The sequence below is a fragment of the Limulus polyphemus genome, unplaced genomic scaffold, assembly GCF_000517525.1.
Source record: "Limulus polyphemus unplaced genomic scaffold, Limulus_polyphemus-2.1.2 Scaffold738, whole genome shotgun sequence".
NCBI lineage: Eukaryota > Metazoa > Arthropoda > Merostomata > Xiphosura > Limulidae > Limulus > Limulus polyphemus.
Window position 1 is genome coordinate 229,317 of NW_013666348.1, and position 20,283 is coordinate 249,599.

General features: G+C 31.7%; 1 pseudogene; it reads right to left on the reverse strand.

Moving 5' to 3' along the window:
- LOC106460269 overlaps positions 1 to 18,700 on the reverse strand; it is a 106,099-nt pseudogene extending 87,399 nt beyond the window's left edge.
- Positions 18,701 to 20,283: the final 1,583 nt, after the last annotated feature.

Consider the following 20,283-nt stretch of genomic DNA (forward strand, 5'->3'; position numbering starts at 1 on the left):
CATTACCCATTCAAGCCGTCTCCAACCATTATTAGTCTCAAAGTGAATTCCTCGTCATCGAAAGTAACAAATGAAGTATCAGAGTAAAAAAACTGAAACAAGCATTTAAAGGACATTTTAAGTAACTATATCTAACTGAACAAAGCAATTCTTTTTTCAATTACAGTCCCTTACAGTATTTCAATCTTTCCCAACTCCAGTTTAATAACAAGTGATAAAACCTTGTGTCTTTCTCCCAAATTCTGTACTTTAGCCAGAAATATTAACTCTAACATATAACCAAAACCAATGTTCCCTCTAAATTTTTGTTTGTATTGGGCAGACTAAAAACACTCCAAGCACTACTTTTCTGTCCAGCACTACTTTTGAGTGACTGTTGGCAACTGTACTCCAGCCTTCCAGTTGGACAAGATATTGTTCAAATTACAGGCCTATGTCTTCAACACGAAACTACTATCAACTGACTAACTAGTGAGTGATCTTTTGCTTTTGATGTTCAGTATCTGCCAGAATGCTTTGATGATGCACAAGTGTATGACATAGATGAAACATTGACCAAGACCAAATAATATTCATTCATATTACTTCAACTTGCCACTAGGACAAGTCAGCTTGTACCAGATTGGCTACTCAACATACATCACCATGCTAACCAAGCCAACAAAGCAAAGATTCACATTATAGTGTACTTGTGGTTTTCCTACACATTTGCATCAAATATTTTTTAACTATTTTCTTAGTTTACTGCTGGAATTGTACCTAGCAAAGAACTGGAAATCTTGTGGTTGAATATAACCTTTGTATTTCAATGTGGTGTTCAGCCTGCAAGGTTTCTTGTATAACACATACCCACATCCAATAATATTGTTCTGAACAATATTATTTGTTGTCTAGAGTGCTTTCATATGTATCAATCACCATAGGGTATGAGATGATAATGAGTAAGATCATGATCCAGTTTTTTAAGAATTTTATCCATCCATTTACAATCCGAAAGAAAAAATGAGTAAGATCATGGAGACAAAATAATATTTAGAAGATAAATCACAACACCATTTTCAGTCCTGATTCTCCACAAACCATTTAGTAATAGGATCCAAAATGTCACTAAAATATCCCAACCTAGATCTATTACTGTATAAATAACTAGTGACTTAATCAGGTGTAAGCTGACAGGCTGTCTTTATCCCTTTCAACACGGGCTGATTGCAAATTGCATTAGCCCGACTGGGGATAGACATTTATGCAAGAAACGTACAGTAACTCTGAGCATTCCTCACAAAACTTCATAAGATTTTGTTAAAGTTTGTAAGTATTTTGTATACAAAGAACAAAATTATTATGATTATGTCTTTCTAATAAAATTATTATTTATCTATAGCAATTACTTACATTCCAACTATTAAAATAATTCAAACAGAAGGTATGAAAACACCTTTCTTCATCATATAATTTTAATATTTCATTTGCATAAACTCCAGAACTTCCCAAATGGATGAAGATTTTTTTAAGGTAATTGTTTATTTTTCATTTTCTCTACCATATCACTAATTAGCTTTTATCATCAACGTGCAATTAAATGATTAAAATTAGTAAACGGAGAGAAAGTACATACGTTTTAATTTTTTGAAGAATATATTTAAAAATATATTGGTTATATTAGTAATTTCAGGACTTTTCCTTTTCACATATAATTGATTTTTAATGTTTTATTTTCCTTTCTAGTCCTTTACCATTTATTCTTCATTTCGACACAAGGCAACAGTGTCCTCAAGGCATATTACAGTGTCTCTGGCAGACACACGCAACCCTTGAGCAAAATCTTCATGCACCGCGTAATATCGTAAGCCTTGAGAACTGACCCAAGGATTAAAACCTTTCAATTATGCATTTAAAAAAAAACTAATACATAATTGACTAAAATATAATAGTAAGACCTAAATACAATTTAAACTGTGTATCAAACTATAACATAGTTAGGTAAGAAACACTGCAAGTGCTATAGTCAATCAAGCACCCAACAATACTACAGTCAGTTAAATGTACAATGTGACAACTGGGTTGTAAAAGGAGCTCTTTCTAATGACTATACACATTTGTATGTAGCATCTACATATAACCTACAAAATTCATACAAATCTGTTAAAGATGGGCATAGCACCTGTCAGGGATTGAAAAAATTACTTGTTTCAACTGCATCATTCAGATATCTTTGAAATGTAAGCACCTCAGAGTCTAGACGTACATCTATGCAACTACCATTGTATTATTGAAGACACAGAGTCCCAAAATAGAGAATTTTCATAGCTTGTTGGTCACGTGACAATACATCTGAAGTTAAGTAGTTTTTTAAAGGTTTCTTTGGAAATAAAGGACTTAAAACTTATATAACATAAAACTTCAAATCATAACATATTTTATAATGTTCATTTAATTCACACACACACCGATAGTAACAATGTTTATTAGTAAAAATGTAAAGCAAATATTTGTTTGTAATTAAGCACAAAGCTACACAATGGGCTATCCGTGCTCTGCCCACTACAGGTATCAAAATCCAGATTCTAGTGTTGCAAGTCTGCAGACATACAACTGTACCACTGGGGGGTGGGGGTATGTAAATATGTGACTATTTCATGCACAGTGGTTAAGTTTATGACACTCATTCTATTATATTGTTGTGATTTGGATTTGCTATTCTCTATTTATTAATGAATTTTAGGCAATGGGCTATCTATGCTCTGCCCACCACAGGTATCAAAACCTGGATTCTAGTGTTGTAAGGCAATAGTTTATGAAGCACTTAACTCTCTCGTTACGGCCAGGTCAAAGGGTGCATGTCATGACATTTTAGATATTTTCAAAATTTTATTTAAACAGCTTTATTCTCAATATATGTCAATAAAATTGGCATCAAAACATAGTTTATGATTCACATTTTATTATTATATATGTTTTAATTTCTTCATTTGAAAGAAATATTAAAAACATAGTGCTATATATCCTTTTTTTGTGTGCGTCATTGCTTTATGTTCAGCACGTTTCTGTTTCAGCCACTAACAGTAAAATAAACATAAGTAATAGATGTTAAAAGTAGAAACTCCTAGGAGAAGTATTTTGGAACTTCATGGTCAATATTAAAAAGGATTAGAACAGTACTACTCATTTTATTTTGCATTTTTTTTCATGGTGGTTTATGAGTTTGGTCAAATTGACCGAATGCATATAGAGTTAGGGTAGAGAAAATAACAGATAAAATATAAAGCTTTGGTGAAAAATAAAAGTCTGATATTTATTTACGAAGTTTTATAGATTACGTAAATGAAATTTGATTATCTTCCGAGGAAGAAAAGTATTTTTAATCTTAAATTGAAAATCACTATGCACTTGGAGCAGTCAACACTCCGATTGCATACATTCATGGACAAATGTTTAGTAAAAATACTTAATTGAAAATTATGATTTTTTTGCCTACAAAAGACTTGTAATGTTTCATGAAGATACTATAACATTTAGCATGTTTTGTGTATGGAAAATGATGGTCACTTTGGGGTCACGTGGTCAGTGTAATCCACCAAGGCAGTAGAAAAAGGGTTAAGCTATAGATGGTAATTACTTTTGAAATGTTTATGCTTATGATGGAATTAGAAGAATTCTGAACCATCTATGTTCTTTATCTTATCAACAATTTATCTTATCAACTGTCAAACTAATCTTAATCTTTTTTTTACCCTACCAGTATCATTCCAACAATACTTATCAGTGTTGCCATGTCAACATATTTCCCATTTTACAAGTCACGTTTTAGAGAGATGGTTTTTTTCAAAATTGAGATAAAAACAACAGTACGGCTTGTCATCAAAATAAAAACAATGTGGGAATGATGGGGGTTAGACTTAATGAGTTTTCCAAGATCTCTATTACCTACTGAATTTCCAGTACTACAAAATTTGTTTACAAAATTCCACGACTTTTCATGACCTATGCAAATCCTGCTAAACACCCTTTAACACAGCTACATTTTTCTAGGAATCATCACATCATGATGCTAAATAGGTGTAATGTGCATCAAGAAAATAAAGTTGAAAAAAAAAAGATTTCACCTTCACCAGCATCTGCGTCATGGACAAATACATGCAAATTTGCAAAGTAAGGTAAGCAAAGAAAACACACATCTAATTACAAGCACAAGTACTTAGTTTGTAATTCTATCTGACCAAGTTTTGCAACTTGTCCATTAATTTTTCAGTTACTGATAAATTAAAACACAACTAGGAACCAAGTCTTACACTTAAATTTTTTAGGGTGTTGTAAATTTAAAGCTGCTTTGTTAAAATGTTTGAGGCTTGATTCATCAGTGATCCACCCCTGTTGAGTGAACAAGTTGTCAATGTTAGATTTTTGGCTCCTAGTTGTAATTTAATTCATCAAGTACCCCAGTATTTATGAAACAGTTCCAAATCTGATCAAGTTTTCAGGACATTTTTTTTCTTAAATTTGTTTTAAATTCACCAATGTGTTCTAATGCCAACGGTTAAGTTGACAGACTTGGTGAAATAGTAGATATTGATTCTCAGTTGTGTTTTAATTCACTGGTAACCTTTAGTTCCTGAGGGTCAGTTGTAAGACTTGCTTCCTTGTTGTGTTTTAATTCACTCATAACCTTTAGTTCCTGAGGGTCAGTTGTAAGACATGGTTCCTTGTTGTGTTTTAATTCACTAATAACCTTTAGTTCCTGAGGGTCAGTTGTAAGACATGGTTCCTTGTTGTGTTTTAATTCACTAATAACCTTTAGTTCCTGAGGGTCAGTTGTAAGACTTGGTTCCTTGTTGTGTTTTAATTCACTGATAACCTTTAGTTCCTGAGGGTCAGCTGATATTATACATAGTTACACAGCCTGTGGATAGATAGCAACAAATGTCTGTAACTGTGTGCTTTTCTATATAAGATTAAATCCTTTCATCAATGACAGTGTTTAAAGACATGGATGCTGTAAAAAAGTGCAAACTGTAGTGGCTCATGGAAATATATTTTCACACTCAAATTCCCCTAACTAAAAATAAATATCCAAACAGTGTGTCTGTATCTGTAAAGTATGTCCTGGCAGAATAAAACTGAGTTGGGAATGTGTACCTTGTGGCAATATACCACTGCATAATAAAAACTGCTTGTCAATTTATCACACAGACAAATGGCTGGAATTGTAAACTGAGGCAGGTGAACACATAAATAATGGACATATGACAGCCTGAACATACACTCTAGATCATACACTTTTATGACCAAGTATAAATGTATGTATAACCTTTCAAGTCCCAATTAAAAGTAGAAATAAAAATCCACAAATTGCTTGAAAAACTCTGCGAGTAAGACAACCATTTGTGCACAGAAAACTGATGGTTAAGAGGTTAAAGCCCAACTAGAAGCTAACATGATCAAGTTTGACAAATAAGAGAAAAATTAGTTTCAGTTCTCTAAGACCTCCACATCTGGAGTAATCTTGAACTTGTTCAACTAACGCAAAATCTTTTAAGCTTTAAACTTAGTTTCACAACTAGAACTGTTCTAGAAAAACCTTTTAAAAATGTGCAGGAGTTAAGCTCAACTTGAATTAAAACACCATTCTCTTAGGACTAAAATGTTAGTCGATCTGCTGTATTGTAATACTTTTTGAGAACAGCAACAGGAACTAGTGCCTAAAGCTGACAATAGCTGTTGTCAAAAGCTTGCAAAAACTACTTATAATGGGTTATAACTTATAATTCTCCATGTCTATCTATGTTTAAATTTTTTCCACTAATAAGTGAGTTTATACACGTTAAGTGTATGTAGGATAATTTTAGACTAATATAGACTGATAAAAATTTAATCTTATCACACATTTAGCAAATATTTGCTATACTAAATTTACATACATAAATGGAAAAGTATTATATCCAATAACTAATAAATTCCAAAATGTTTTTTAATTTTATATTCAGTATTCTATGGGTTTTTTTTATGTTTTCTTTTCCATACTGATGTGAAAGTATTTTATAAAAATTGTTGTTCAGTTCTTTAAGGGATAACTTTGTTGTCATGAGTTTTATTCCGTGTTGTGCATTATTAACCCTTTATCATCTCGACCAGTACATTTATGCCAATTACGGTAATGGGAAAAAAACCTTTCCGTGGATGATAACTGGTTAAATACTACATTACTTATTTTCAGTTATTGTTCTTTTCCATTAATTACTATTTTAAAATATGAACAACAAAAATGAAAGATGTAAACACTGTAAAAATTCTGCTTGCCTTTCTGTTTCTTAGTTACTAAACAATCATCAATATCTTCCACAGGAAACGGTCTTTTGACAGGATCAATCACAGTGTCGCCAGTTTCTTCAAATTGTTCCAACACTACACAAGTTTCTGACTGCTGGGATTTTTCCTGGGCTAAAAGTCTTGTTCTTGATCTATCGCATACAAAGAAAACCATATCAATTTATTTGTACTAAAACTAAGATTTACTCGGAATGAATACATATCATTAAAAGAAAAGGGTTAACAACGTGCAGCACTTAGCACTGTTGCCTATCGTCAGTTCTTTAAAATACTGATAATAAAGTGCTCATAAATATATCATACAACCCAGCACTTATTAAATGTGTATTTTTCAGTGAAAAATTAGTTATGAAAGCTTACATTAACTCTTTCGAGATGGGTCAGGGGTGAAAGGCCATGTCATCTTGTTTTTTAACATTCAAAATGTTATTGAACAACTATTTCATGAACTTATGTCAATAAGTTTGGTATCAAACTATAGATTATAATTCAAATTTTAGTACTATACATTACTCAATTTGTTAATTTAAAAGTATATATTAAAACACAGATAAACATCAATTTTTGTGTCACGTGGTATGTTGAATGCAGCACTGGTTCAAATTAGATGTTTGTGAAGTCAAAATAATAAGTCTATAGTTTTGTACAAATTACCAACAGTGACAAGCTAGAATATAAAATAAAAAGGTCTTATCTTTTCCATTTGCTAAGATGTTGCTCATGTAATAAATCAAACACATTGTCACTCTTTCCATTTTTGGAAATGATCTCTTATATACACTCACTTCTATATATGACATGAATAACCAATCAGAAGCTCAGAATGTCCTCCTAGTGGCTTTCTCAGCCATTTTAAATTCTTAGAACACTATTTCTTTCTTTTGAACCAAAGTTTCAAGTTGGTAAGGTGTGTCTTTAGCTTGCTCAAAATTTCATATTTTTTTTAGACTAAAATACATCTTAGTTACCAAGCTTGATAAATTATAGTGGAATTCTATGGTACTGATGTAGTAATTTATGATTTTTTAGTTATTCATATGTATAAATAGAACCTAGAAAAAATTATATTGTTTCATATCCTCCATGTGCAAAATTTTTAAAAGCTTAGCAACCTACATCAAGCAGCAACCGAGTACAAAGGTCGTAACTAGACAAGATAATTGTTTGCTTTACTTCTTTATTTACTGTTCTATGTTTTAAGAAAAATGTTTAAGAACTTATTTCAAAATAGCAATAATCTAAAGACATATATAACGTATAATAATTAAAATGTGACTGTATTTTACAAAATACTACTCTACTAAAACACAGCCAAAACAAGTTACTTTGTACAGACCAAAGGTCAGTTTTATGTTATTTGATACAGTAACATGAGTGCACATGAGCCACGTCATTGTAACTTCTGTATTATTAGCCAGGCACGGCTGAAAGGTCAATATAATAAAAAATTAGTATTTTTAAATGTATAATGTTACGAGATTTAAGCTATTTAGTCTAAACATTTATGTTTTCGTGTTATAATCTGTGTTCATTCTAGAATGAAAGAGGCGAAATTTATATTTATTTCCTAATTCTTTCTGGTGGTTGCAAGATCAGTCAAATCTACCGAACCTATACAGAGATTAATTAGTGAAAATAACAGATAAAATATAGTTTTTTCTTAAGAAATGATTGATAACTATCCGGACATTATAAAAATTTTGCATGTAAAATTTAAAAAATTTCTGATGCATTAAAGTATTTTTAATCTTAAAATGAATATTACTTTGTATGATATATAGACAACATGTGAAAAGAAAAAAGGCATTACAAACCTTAAGACTTAATAAAAAAAATTATATTTTGCATATAAAAGCAATGTAATGTTTACTGATACCTGCCAAATTTTGTTAACATTCGCTTACTAATTTAAAAGTTATAGCATGAAAACTACAACAAGCACAAAATGGTTACGAGGTCAGTCCTAGGAACCAAGATAGCTATAACACAACTTTTTACAATACATAAAAAAAAAGCTATAAATAGGTTATATTTTTTTTAATAGTCTGCTAGTAACCTAACACAGATTAGGCAGCTTATAACTTTCCGAGTTAATGTGAAATTGCTTATTAATTCATTGATGAAATTTAAACTTGTATAGTCTCTGGTTTTAAAATCATTACACAAAAGTATGTGCGTACAAACACAACAGCAGTGTTATAAATGAAGGTGTAATTGTTTAAATAATACTTCAATCTAATATACTACAAATTACTGGTTTTATAAAATAACCTGCACTGAAACTTTTTTCCTGCAACAGAAGGGCTTACATCCAGTTTCCAAAACACACTGGTCGTTTGCATAGCTATTATACACAAATGTTAACTCTAAACACTTTCAGAAGCATTTAAGAATTTTATCTTTTCCCAATCATATTGGACACCTAATTTTATGACAATTTTTTAATTAAAACCTACATCTTGAACTTAAAAAACTGGAATACTTCTCTGATTATTTGATCAAAACTTGAAATTTTTAGGAAGCATTTAAGGATTTCATTACCTGTACTATGTTTGGATTTAATTATAAAACTTGAACGATAAACAAGCTTTTTTAAACCTTACTTATTTCACAAAATGCTATTTAATGTCATACAAATTAAAATGAGCAATGGAGTGTTAAAAAATAAAATATTTAGTGGTGTAAAATTTAACCTAGAGAATGGTTGTTAAACTCTGAACTTAAAATCTTACACAATTATACAGATAAATAAATGAATCTCTAAACACATACATCAGCAAAGGTATATAATTTTTTTAATTAACAAAACAATGCAAGTAACTCATTGCATCACAATACCTAGTACATATAGGAGATCGAGACCCCTGCTGATGTTTGCGAATATTTCTCTTAGGCCCCCCTCTCTGCCTACCAGGTTGGTCTGCCATAGACACAACTCTTCTGCTTAGTCATGCCCCACTGCTAAACCTAAGAAAAACAATACACAATTTTAGCATTTGCATCTGAAAATTTAAAATGAATCTAATTCCCAAACTATTTCATTCTTTTAAAACAGGAGCTCAAGAAATCATAATGCTATTGATCCAGACACACACACAAAAAAAGTATTCACATATCCATTATAATAATAATACTCGGTTTTTGTCTGTCTTAAAAATGCTTACACACTCCACTTCAACAGATGTAAACAAACAGTGGATGGAAACATACTTTAATAGACATTTTGTACTACACGGTAAAAAGCTTAAAGTTTTAAAAAGATCTAACACTGAGTTATAGAATATCATTATAAGTTTATTTACTGATAATATTAGATACAGTAAAGTTTAGTCTAACTAAACTAATCCAAAAAACATACAAAAATTAATATATCTCTTTATCAAACATAAGCTGTACTTAATAAAGGCTTAACTAATGTTAGGCCTAAGATAAAAGGACTTGTGGATTTCAGTGTCTACAATTAGAATTTGTTTGTGTTATTCTAGAAATTGTGTAATTAAAGAAGTACTCTTGCAATAAAGATACCAATTTGACTGCTAATGTTTTGCGAGTCTCTGCTAGTTCTTGAAAATTGTTACATTTTAGTAAATTGCAAACATGTTCCATTTCTAGGTCTGTATGAACAACTATACAACAAAACTAATACACAGAGATAAGCAATTAGGAAACATGTGGCTAATAAAATTGTCTACTATATATACAATAGTAGAACAAAATTTGTAGCAGTCAGCCTTCACCTGGTGTCATCAGGTCACACTAGCATTCAAAAACTAATGCTCTATCCATTAAGAAACTATAATTCATATATCAAGCAGACAACTCCCCATTTTTGACAATTATACTTCTTAAAAATTGTACAAATAATAAACTAAACATTATTGAAGTGTAAAACAACATCACTTCCCTATCCCCAAAACCATTTCAGTCAAAAAGGTAAAAATATTAATGTCAATCAGTTATTACAGTAGTTCCAAGTATATCTCACTTGCAAATTCTGACGACAAAGCTGCAAGTAAAAAAGTCCCATATAGTGCTACTTGTGTCAGTAGTGGAATATTTATTTCCACCTCACTGAAAATTTGTCAGAATTAATACTTCTCTTTTTTGAAGCTTTGTACTCTCAGTTTTGGTTTGTGTTTTAGCGAACACTTCCGAAGAAGCTGTAAAGCAAAACATTGAGTGTCTAATTAAATAAAAACATTGTAGTGTTAAGGTTATTTATTCCTAGTATCAATATCCTAGTCAATATACACTATAAAAATTAAATAATGAAAATTCATCACTTATGAGAATCTAACTTGGCGATGCAAAGAAAAAGTTAAGATTTATCAATATCAAACATAATTATATACTTTAATATTTTTCATAACTTTGAAGGTTTTCATCCACCTTTCCAGGGATCAATACTCGGTCCTCATTTCCAATTTCAAGTTAAATGGTATTCAAATATTGGAACTGAATTCAATAAATCTTATAACTAAGAATAATATTTAAATTTAATGTACTTTTCTCTCTATGTTTTCACACACAGTCTACTCTTGTCATAGGCTTTTCATGGCTAGATTGTTCGGGTATTTGAACTTTAAATAATATATTCTGATGATATTGATGATGTGCATATATTATGAACTGTTTCTTCCAGTTAAGTATCCATCTGATCACTAAATATACCATAAACCCTGAGGTAAACTACGTATACTTGTGTATATATGTTTTTCTTTTCCTAACAGTGGAAGAATAACCACATAATTATCCATTAGCAGCAGCCATCTTGAATACTCAGTCTGGGCTTTCTAACAAAAGATTGTATTGTACCATCACCATACCCTTGAGCATTGCTAAAATACAATTTTTGCCACTCTGGTTTATCTTGGTTCAAATCTGCCACATTTTTAGCCGCAGCATAGCGGCTTATAGAACGGCTCCGAGTTGTTTTTTTTCAAGAACAAACTTTTAGTTTATAGCTCCATATTCCCTTGACCAATTTGAGATCTAATTACAGTTTTGGACCCAGGAAGTCAAATCCTTTTGACTGTTGTATTTGACCATGCCAAAGGTCTTGTGAATTAATTTACTCTAATCCTGCCTAAATGAGTTTAAATCTGAGGTTGGGGTAGGGTGGTAGATGTCCTCATGAGTTATACAATCAAATCAGGTATACGTGCACCCCATGCTTGGTATTGCTGGCGCACACAAATATAGCTAATAAAAAGGAAAAAAAAGGTCTTACATTAATTTACTGTAATCCTGCCTAAAGGAATTTCTACTGTCATGGCTATTGAGGATTCCCTCTTGTTTTTTTTTTAAGTCCACAGAAGCAACTAGTAAAGTTTTCAGTTTTTCAATCAAAAGTTTTGCCCTTATGGAAACTGGAGTTTAGCAAAATGCAGGACTGATGATATAGGGAATTCCTTATCAGTTCTTCTTCCTGAAAGTGAAGAAGTACCAATGTCTGGAATTGAAAATTTATTTTCCTAATAAATGAACTAATTTTTGTAATATGGGCCATTATTTTCTTCAGAACTAACAAGTGCATCTCGCATAATGAAGTATAAAAGGCAAGTATAGACTTCTCATTTGATCACTGAAATAAATATGAAACTCGTCACATTTTTCTTAGCTTTGATTCTTCAAATGCATTCTCTTGCTAAACTTCCACTAAAATCATATTTTTTCTTATCTTATGCAAATCATCCAAAAACAGTTAACAAGAGACATGTTCCTATTTTAGAAAAAATATTGAAGCTGTTAAAAAGAAGATTATACGAGTAATTGAAACAATATCTTTAAGAAGTTCATGATTATTTATTAGTTCCAATTAGCTGTATTCTTTCCACAGTTTTCCATTCCAGGATGATTATTCCAAAATAGATGATTTTTAGTTTGTTAATTCCCTTAAATGAAATATTCCAAACTTAACATAGTGTAAGTGTCATTTGTAGCATTTAAGATATTAATCTTTGTTGAAAAAGATAATTGTTTACTGTTGAGGGAAAAGCAAGTTTCCAGTTGACCGAATTTTTGAAAAATTATTATTTTTTCCCTTAAATTCTACTTCAATGCATGTTTAAAAAATCTTTAAAAACTTGTTCATAAATTATGAAGCCCTTGACCATGACAAAATTTGTCTTAAGATGTTGAACAATCTTGGCAAATGCTTAATGAGGTTGTCATTTTCCCTAGTCTTTTGATACTGCAATCACTGTAAAAAACAGAAGGTTGTAAAAATGGTGAAAAGTTTTAAATGTTAAGGGTGGATGCTTATGAAATTGTTTAAAAAGTCAAGAAGTAGACAAACATTTATTTAACAGCCAAAGGCATCACTAGGTGCTTAAAAGATTTAGGGCTAAGGCCCAGAACTTGCAGGAATTTTCAGCATTTCAGTAGATATTGATCATGGTTTTCTATTCTGATTTTTCAAGAGCACCAAATGGATTCAGAGCAAAGACTCGTTGTGCCTGTACCTAGCAATGCCTCTGGCCAAAGGTAGTATTAATAAATGAGGACTTTTTCAACTGAGAAAAATAACTAACAAAGACTATTGTTGTTCACTATTTATGTCACAAACTCAGATGGCTTTCTTGGAAAATATTTTTTTCAAACCTGCTAATGATATTAGGCTGCTAGAAATAGATGATCCTTTAACAGGAGGTTTCATCAAGTAGAAAATTGAAAAATTTAAAACCTTCCACAATTTGCCTCAAAAGGTTTAAGCAGCAGTTGAGATACAGGGGATGGAAGCTATTTATCTGGCTAAGCCTATGGTTTGTTTTAAAGTTATGGTAGGCCATCGTGTACAGTTGTTTATAAGAGTTAACATTAGTTCAGCATTGTAGGCATACACGTGGAGTTTTTTGCATTGTTGTATAGTAACAATCAAGGTTTAGCTGTTCCATTTCAGAATGGGTCAAAGGTTTTTATTAACACTGTAAATGACCATATTCTGGGTAGTTTCTAAAACATGATGCAAAACATACTTTATGTAAGTAATAATCCCAGTTCTAACCAATCATAAAATTAGATAGAAAAGAATGGGTTCAGTATGATGTCATCCAGTATTCATCCAGAAATGATGGTGGTAAAAGTAGGGACAAGCGTTATCTAATCATCCTGCAATACTTGTTGGATGTCTTTTCAAGACTGAATTTTTTTGGTAAGAGACATTAAATCTGGCATGATTGTATAAACGAGTATTTCCAGGCAAGATTTCTCAGTAAAACATATTGACTCTCTTGTAACTGTTTCTGTACTTTTGAAAAACTTAAGCATATGAATACTTTTTATAAACATAATAAACATCATGGATAAAATTCTTGCATTTTCTGCTATTATTAATAACACGTCTTTATAATACTTAAAATCAAGCCTCACTTGACAAACTAGTAAAAGACTAGAATTGATATATTTACTTAACATATTAAGTATGTAATAAGAATTCATTCATGCCCTTTTCAATCAATGGTATCTGCAGTTTTTGACTTCCTTGGGGGTCCTTTAGTGTTTTAACTTAAATTACATGCTACCAAACCTTCGACATCCACTGAAAAGTTAGATATTCAGACAGTATGGGGCAGGTGGTGAAGATCACGATAGGTACAAGAGAGAGAGAGACATAGATTCTGAGAATTTTGTGGAATATATCAACATTTGGGAGCAGACTTGTACCATTTGCTATTGTCCAATTCCTGATGATGACACATCTTAAAGTCATTATAAGCAGTAGCATCAGTTTCATTCATAGTTCTCAGGGTATAGTTTTATGCTATTCTTGTTGCCATAACAAAGGAACTTCAGGTGAATAACCTCACCAAAGAAGGAAGATAAGTCCTTAGAGCAATTCATACTTATGTTATTACTGGGAGAATGCTATATGAGCTATGTAGCTAAAAATTACTTTCCAACAGTGCTATGGCTAGAAGTGAGTTTAGCTGTAATGAGAAGATTTTATTTCATAAGATATTTCAGCCTTTAGCCTTTGAAGATGAGGAACTAGAGGAGAAAACAAAAGGGACAGATAAGGATAGTAATGTGAATCTTGTGGTTATAATTATATGTGATTCTTTGGTATTGAACATGGATAAGATATGTACAGCAAACAGGGAAAAATGAATTAGATTATGCTATCCAGAGGCCAAGATGGAGGCTATAACTGACAGATCAAGTGATGTAATAAAAGATGACAGAAGTGTTGCAGTCTTTGCTTTGTACATAGATACGAATGATGTAAGGAAAGGTACATCAGAGAAGCTAACTGATAAAACAGGGGGTTTGACCATAAAATGGCCATAACTTAATCTTGTAAGAGGGTGCTGCCAAGACTTAATAGTGGGGATGAAATTATAAGTAGGTCACTAAGACTGAGGTTAATATGCAAGGACAGATAGACTGGCTAACATGATTTGTGGGATAACTTCAATGGGAAAAAAAGAATGCTTTTTTTTGGAATGGATGTCTTGTTTTCAAGGGCTGTTAACTCATCTGTAAGAGCAGCTTTAAACTAGGAATAAACAGCAGTGAAGGCCATGATTAACTTCAGAAAAAATAAGATAAAGTATATCATAGGAACAAAGAACAAAATTAATTTTAAGAGTAGGCTAAATTATTATTATTGTAATGCTAGAAGTATAAGAAAACAGATGACTTAGAAGCACTAGCCACAACAGAGGATTTTGAAAATGGGAATAACTGAAACTTGGCTAGATGTAAACAGTTTTGACAAAAAAATTTCTTTGAAATACAGAGGTATAAGCGGAGTACCAAAAAAATGGAGGAGTGGCTTTGTATGTAAAATGAGTTATATCTTGTTGAAGTTGAGGATATCAAAGACAACAGCAAGTAGGTTGAATCTATTTATATTTCTGTTAAGTGTGTATAAGAGAAGGCTTTTGGTTGGAATCTGTATCACACCATTAGATGAAACTGAGAAATTTTAAGACTTCAGCTGTAAATGAGATTGCACTCAAGTGTTTTTTTCAGTAATATAGTTTGGGAAATATTAGCATCAAACCACGAGGAGGCAGGTAAAATTTTGGAAACCATTCAGGATGGGTTTTTTTGAGAGAATCTACAACCTGGAACGATAGTTGAGAAGGTGGAGATCGGGGAGCATATGGGTGTAAGTGATCATCACTCAATTAGGTGTGATGTTTGCTGCATATGGAAATCAGGGATAATAAGAGTTTGGTTACAAATTCCAAAAAAATAAAATTATGGAGTGTGACATGAATTATCTATTGTGAATTTGGCAACTGAATTAATTTAAGATCCAATTAAATAAGAATTTTTTTAATTTTTAAATATTCAAGATAAATATGTTCCTTATAGTAAAAAAAATGTGGACCAAAATAAAAGACTAGGATGGCTCACAAAAAAAAAAGGGGGGGGATAAAAGAAAGAAATTAACTGCTACACTGTTTGACCAACTTGAAAATGGTACAAGGAAAAGGTTGGCTAAAAATGTAAAATTAACAGTATGGATTTCTTTAGAAATATCAAGGGTGAGCAAAATGTTAGGATGAAAGTTGGGCCTTACACAATAATAAAGAAAAGCTAACTTTGGATGATTATAAGATGACAGTTATTAATTTTTCTACAATTTTTACTAAAATATTTTAACAATATTCTTCATCCTGAAAAGTTGCTAAATGGAAACATAACTGAACAAATTATCACATTAATTCTGAGCTTGTTCAGAAAAAAATTGGGAAATAAAGAATGATCCTGGAACAGATATTACCAAAAGGTTTTGAAGTGGGGTTAAGGATTGAATATGTGAGCCTCTTGTTAATTAATATGTTTTGTAAGTCCTTGAATAGTGGGCAAGTGCCAGAAATTGACAAAAGTTACTCCTCAAGTGAGGTGATAAAATATTTCCAGGTAATTATAGGTATATTAGTCTTAGATAAGTAGTGGGAAAAGTTTTTGAAAATCTGATAAAAGATGCTTTGCAAATTCATTTAAAAAACCTAAACCTTTTTTTTTGATAGCATGGTTTCACTGAGGGAAAATCTTACTTAGACTAGAGGGCCACAACTTCTTGTAGCCCTCTAGTCTAAGTAAGATTTTCTAACATGAAGTTATTTATCATGGATCTCTGTCTCTACTTAAAAATGGGTTATCATAATTTAAATTATAATTTTGATGGGAATAACTGTAACTATTTAGTTTTTGGCACCTTACCTTAAGGTCACTGAATTTTTGGAAAAGGTTCAAATGATGGCTACTGGGATAATAACCGAAATAGAAAGGTTGTCATAGGAGGACATGTTAACATCTCTGATACAATTTTTTCTTGAAAAAAGAAAAATTAGGAGCTGATTGAGGTGTTTAAGATTGTTAATGAAGCTGATAGTGTCGATCATCATCATATTTCATACTTGATGGTGAGAATATTATACAAGGGAAGACAAAGATAAATTGTGACAAGGTAGGAGTCTTCAGCTAAAAGTTTTAAATTTTTAACAAGGTGTTTAACCTTTGGAATGGATTGCCTTCAGATGGGTTAGTGCAATTAATTTAAGGGAGGTTAAGCAAAGGTTTTTCTTTTAAGTATTTAAGTGATAAAGTCTAGCTCTGAGAGTTTTTTTTTAGTTTGGTGGATGGGGCAGCCTTTATGGAGCAACTGTCCTGAAATGATAAAATATAAAATCACAAGAAATCTTGGAAATTAAACACACAACAACAAGTCATTACTAATGATAATACAGATGAGAACCAGTACAAGAGTGTGATTGAAGAAAAGAATCTTGGCATAGTAATGGATAAATCCCTCAAGCCAATCAAGGCAGTGCTCTATTGCTAGTAGCTAAGATAGTAGAATTACTTACAGATATATAACATGTCAAAAGAGACAATTATCTCTACAAGTCACCATTTAGGTCTCACTTGGAACACTGTGTACAGATTTGATCTCATCTAAGATTAAGAAACGACAGACTTACTGGAAAGGGTTCAAAGGAGGCTACTAGGATAATTCTAGAGATTTATAGATTCTATAGATCTTATCTTCTTTTGAAAAAAAGATAAGTAAGGGCTGGTCTACTTTAGGGAACTGATAGGATAAAGACCTCCGATTTCTTTGTGATTTATATTCTGAAGACAACAGGATGAGAGGACATAAATTTAAGAACTGCAGAAGGACAGGTTAGACTCCAATTAAGTCACTATTTTACTAACAGGATGATGGGCTTGTAGAAGGAGTTGCTTTCAGCAGTAATGGAGGCTGGCACTTTATAAGATTTGAAAGTGGAATAAGCAATTTCCTGAAACATTATATTTTTACTTTTTCTCAAGAGTGGTTGTGTATGGTCAACCTCGAAAATCCAAATGGCACCTTGTTGTCCATATATGTAGATAGAATTATCATTCAAATATGGTAACATACATAGAGGAAATATAACTAAGAAATGTATCACTTATAGCCTATGATACATGTACAAATGAGGAACAATGATATATATTTACTAACAGTAAAAGTAGTGTTTCATGAGCTAGGTATAAAAGTTATGAACAAAGTGGTATAGAATTAAGTAATAAATATTAAAGTTACAACTTACTGCTTTCCGCCATTCATTCTCGAGTTTATGTTGTTCATCATTCAGTAAGTTTTTTCTTTATAATTAATCAAGATACTACTTCAGTACTTATATTACAATGCTATTACTAGTATCAATATTAGCTATTAGGCCTACTATTTATATTATTATTTAGCTTTAAGAAACTTTTCCTACAAAAATTAGGCCTAGTTAGCCTTGATTAAAGCACTCATTCATTTCTCAAGTTTCAGTAATAATGGTATAATAAAGTATAAAACGAACTCAGTACTGCATTATGTATAATCTTACTAAATTTTTTATTTATTTTTTACAAGTTAGAAAATAAGCTAAGTGTGGGCGCTAACTTCTTAATCTTAGTTCTAAACTAAGCCCGGCTTAGAATAAATTTAATAAATAAGGTCTTAAGATTATATTATTTGCTTAATAAACTTAGCCAAAACTTTTCAGAATACGGCGAGGCTAAGTACTGTAAAGAGTAACTTGAAAGTTAACAGAGGACACGTTTTTTTTCTAACGTTACACCGATTATCCTATATCTCTATGCGACGTTACACACACGATATAGCTTGGACTCGAATAAAATTTAAAACAGGCCTAGGCCAAAATCGTACATTTACCTAAGTTGTAGCTATTCAAAACTAACAGAATGTTATCTAGTAGTAGTACAGACGTAATTATAAATTTGTATTAAAATCACAATGATTATGCCCTAACTTTAACTTATGTAACGTAAGAACTTCTCGAGAGACTGCCAAACATAAAACCAGTAACGCTACCCAATACATAGACTATGTTCCAATACTGTAGCTTCGGCCACAAACAACGGCATTCGGGTGACAACAGCCTTCAAAGGAAACATGAACTGGCGTGAGCGCATGCGCATGTTACTTGCTGATCGACAAAACGATAAAAATTCTAACGCATGTATAATTTTTTATTATTATTATTACAAGTCAGTCTCATACTATATAGCAAAATTCTGGTAGTGGTGTATTATATATATATATATATATATATATATATATATACGTCGTCATATTGATTATGCCACAAGAGTATAAGGGAGGTGCAACGTCCATACTGTTGAATGAAAAACACTTTTTTTAATTTGTCAGACAACTGCTAATAACTGTGGAACTTATGATTATTTCAAAGTCATGCGTTAATTCATATGGCTAATATCAATAAGAGAACTATTGAAAATTATTATAGTCCTTCTACCACTTCGATGATGACTATTCGAAGAACTCGTAATATTAATAATACTGCTATAAGCCTGATTTCTCTCACCAGGTATATGCTAAAATTCAGTTGAAAATTTATACATATACAAATAGCTAAAAAATAAAATCCACAGAAATTGCTTCGAAAATGTAGAATTTATTTAAAGAAAAGATATAATGTAAAAATGTTTTTGAAGCTTTGGTTTAATATTGGAATGACGAAGAGAAGATGAGAAAAATTTCAACAAAAAGCAGTTGGCCTTATTGAACAATTATTCAATAATATAGATGATCCAAAGAGGGAGAAAAACTAAAAGAAGAGTTATTTAAAGTCGAGGGGAACAGTCTTAAGAGGTAATAGGGAAATAGAAAATAATTCTAACTACACCTTAAACCTTATCTTTTGTTACCTGAAATAATTACTAAATTACAATTTATTTCTTCCAGGATAGTGATGAAGCCATTTATAGAACTGTCATCTATCCCTCAGTATGTGACACTTTTAGGCCATTAGTCTTCTACTGTTCAAGGAAATGAAGGTATACTGTACATATTATCCGTGGTGTTATATGTGATTCCACCCTATATATCTGGCATGTTGAACATCGTTTTAAAAATTTGGTTAATTATTAGCCGCAGCATAGCGGCTCATAGAATGGCTCTGAGTTGTTCAAGTACAAACTTTTAGCTCATAGCTTTGTTATCTTTTGATCGGTTTGGGATATAATTACAGTTTTGGACTCAGAATGCCAAACTCTTTCGGTTGATGTATTTGACCACGCACAAGGTCTCATAGATTAATCTACTCCAATCCTGCCTAACAGAATTTCAATTTGAAGGTAGACTGGTAGAGATCCTGATGAGTAATAAAATCGAATCGGGTATTCGCGTTCTCCACGCTTGGTATTGCTGGCGCACAAAAATATAGCTAATAAAAAGGGGGAAAAACAAGGTCTCATAGATTAATTTACTCTAATCCCGCCTAAAAGAATTTCAAGTGCTGCGGCTATTGAGGATTCCGTCTTGTTATTATTATGGGTTTGCGTGTCTAATGGCCACAGTTACGGCTGTAATTTGTAAGACAAAACTATAACTGCTGAGCTTGAGGAATGTTCAAGTCCAGTGCCCTGCTGGATACAAATTGTTTGATGCCATTCAAGTAATTGGTCGTATCACAAATA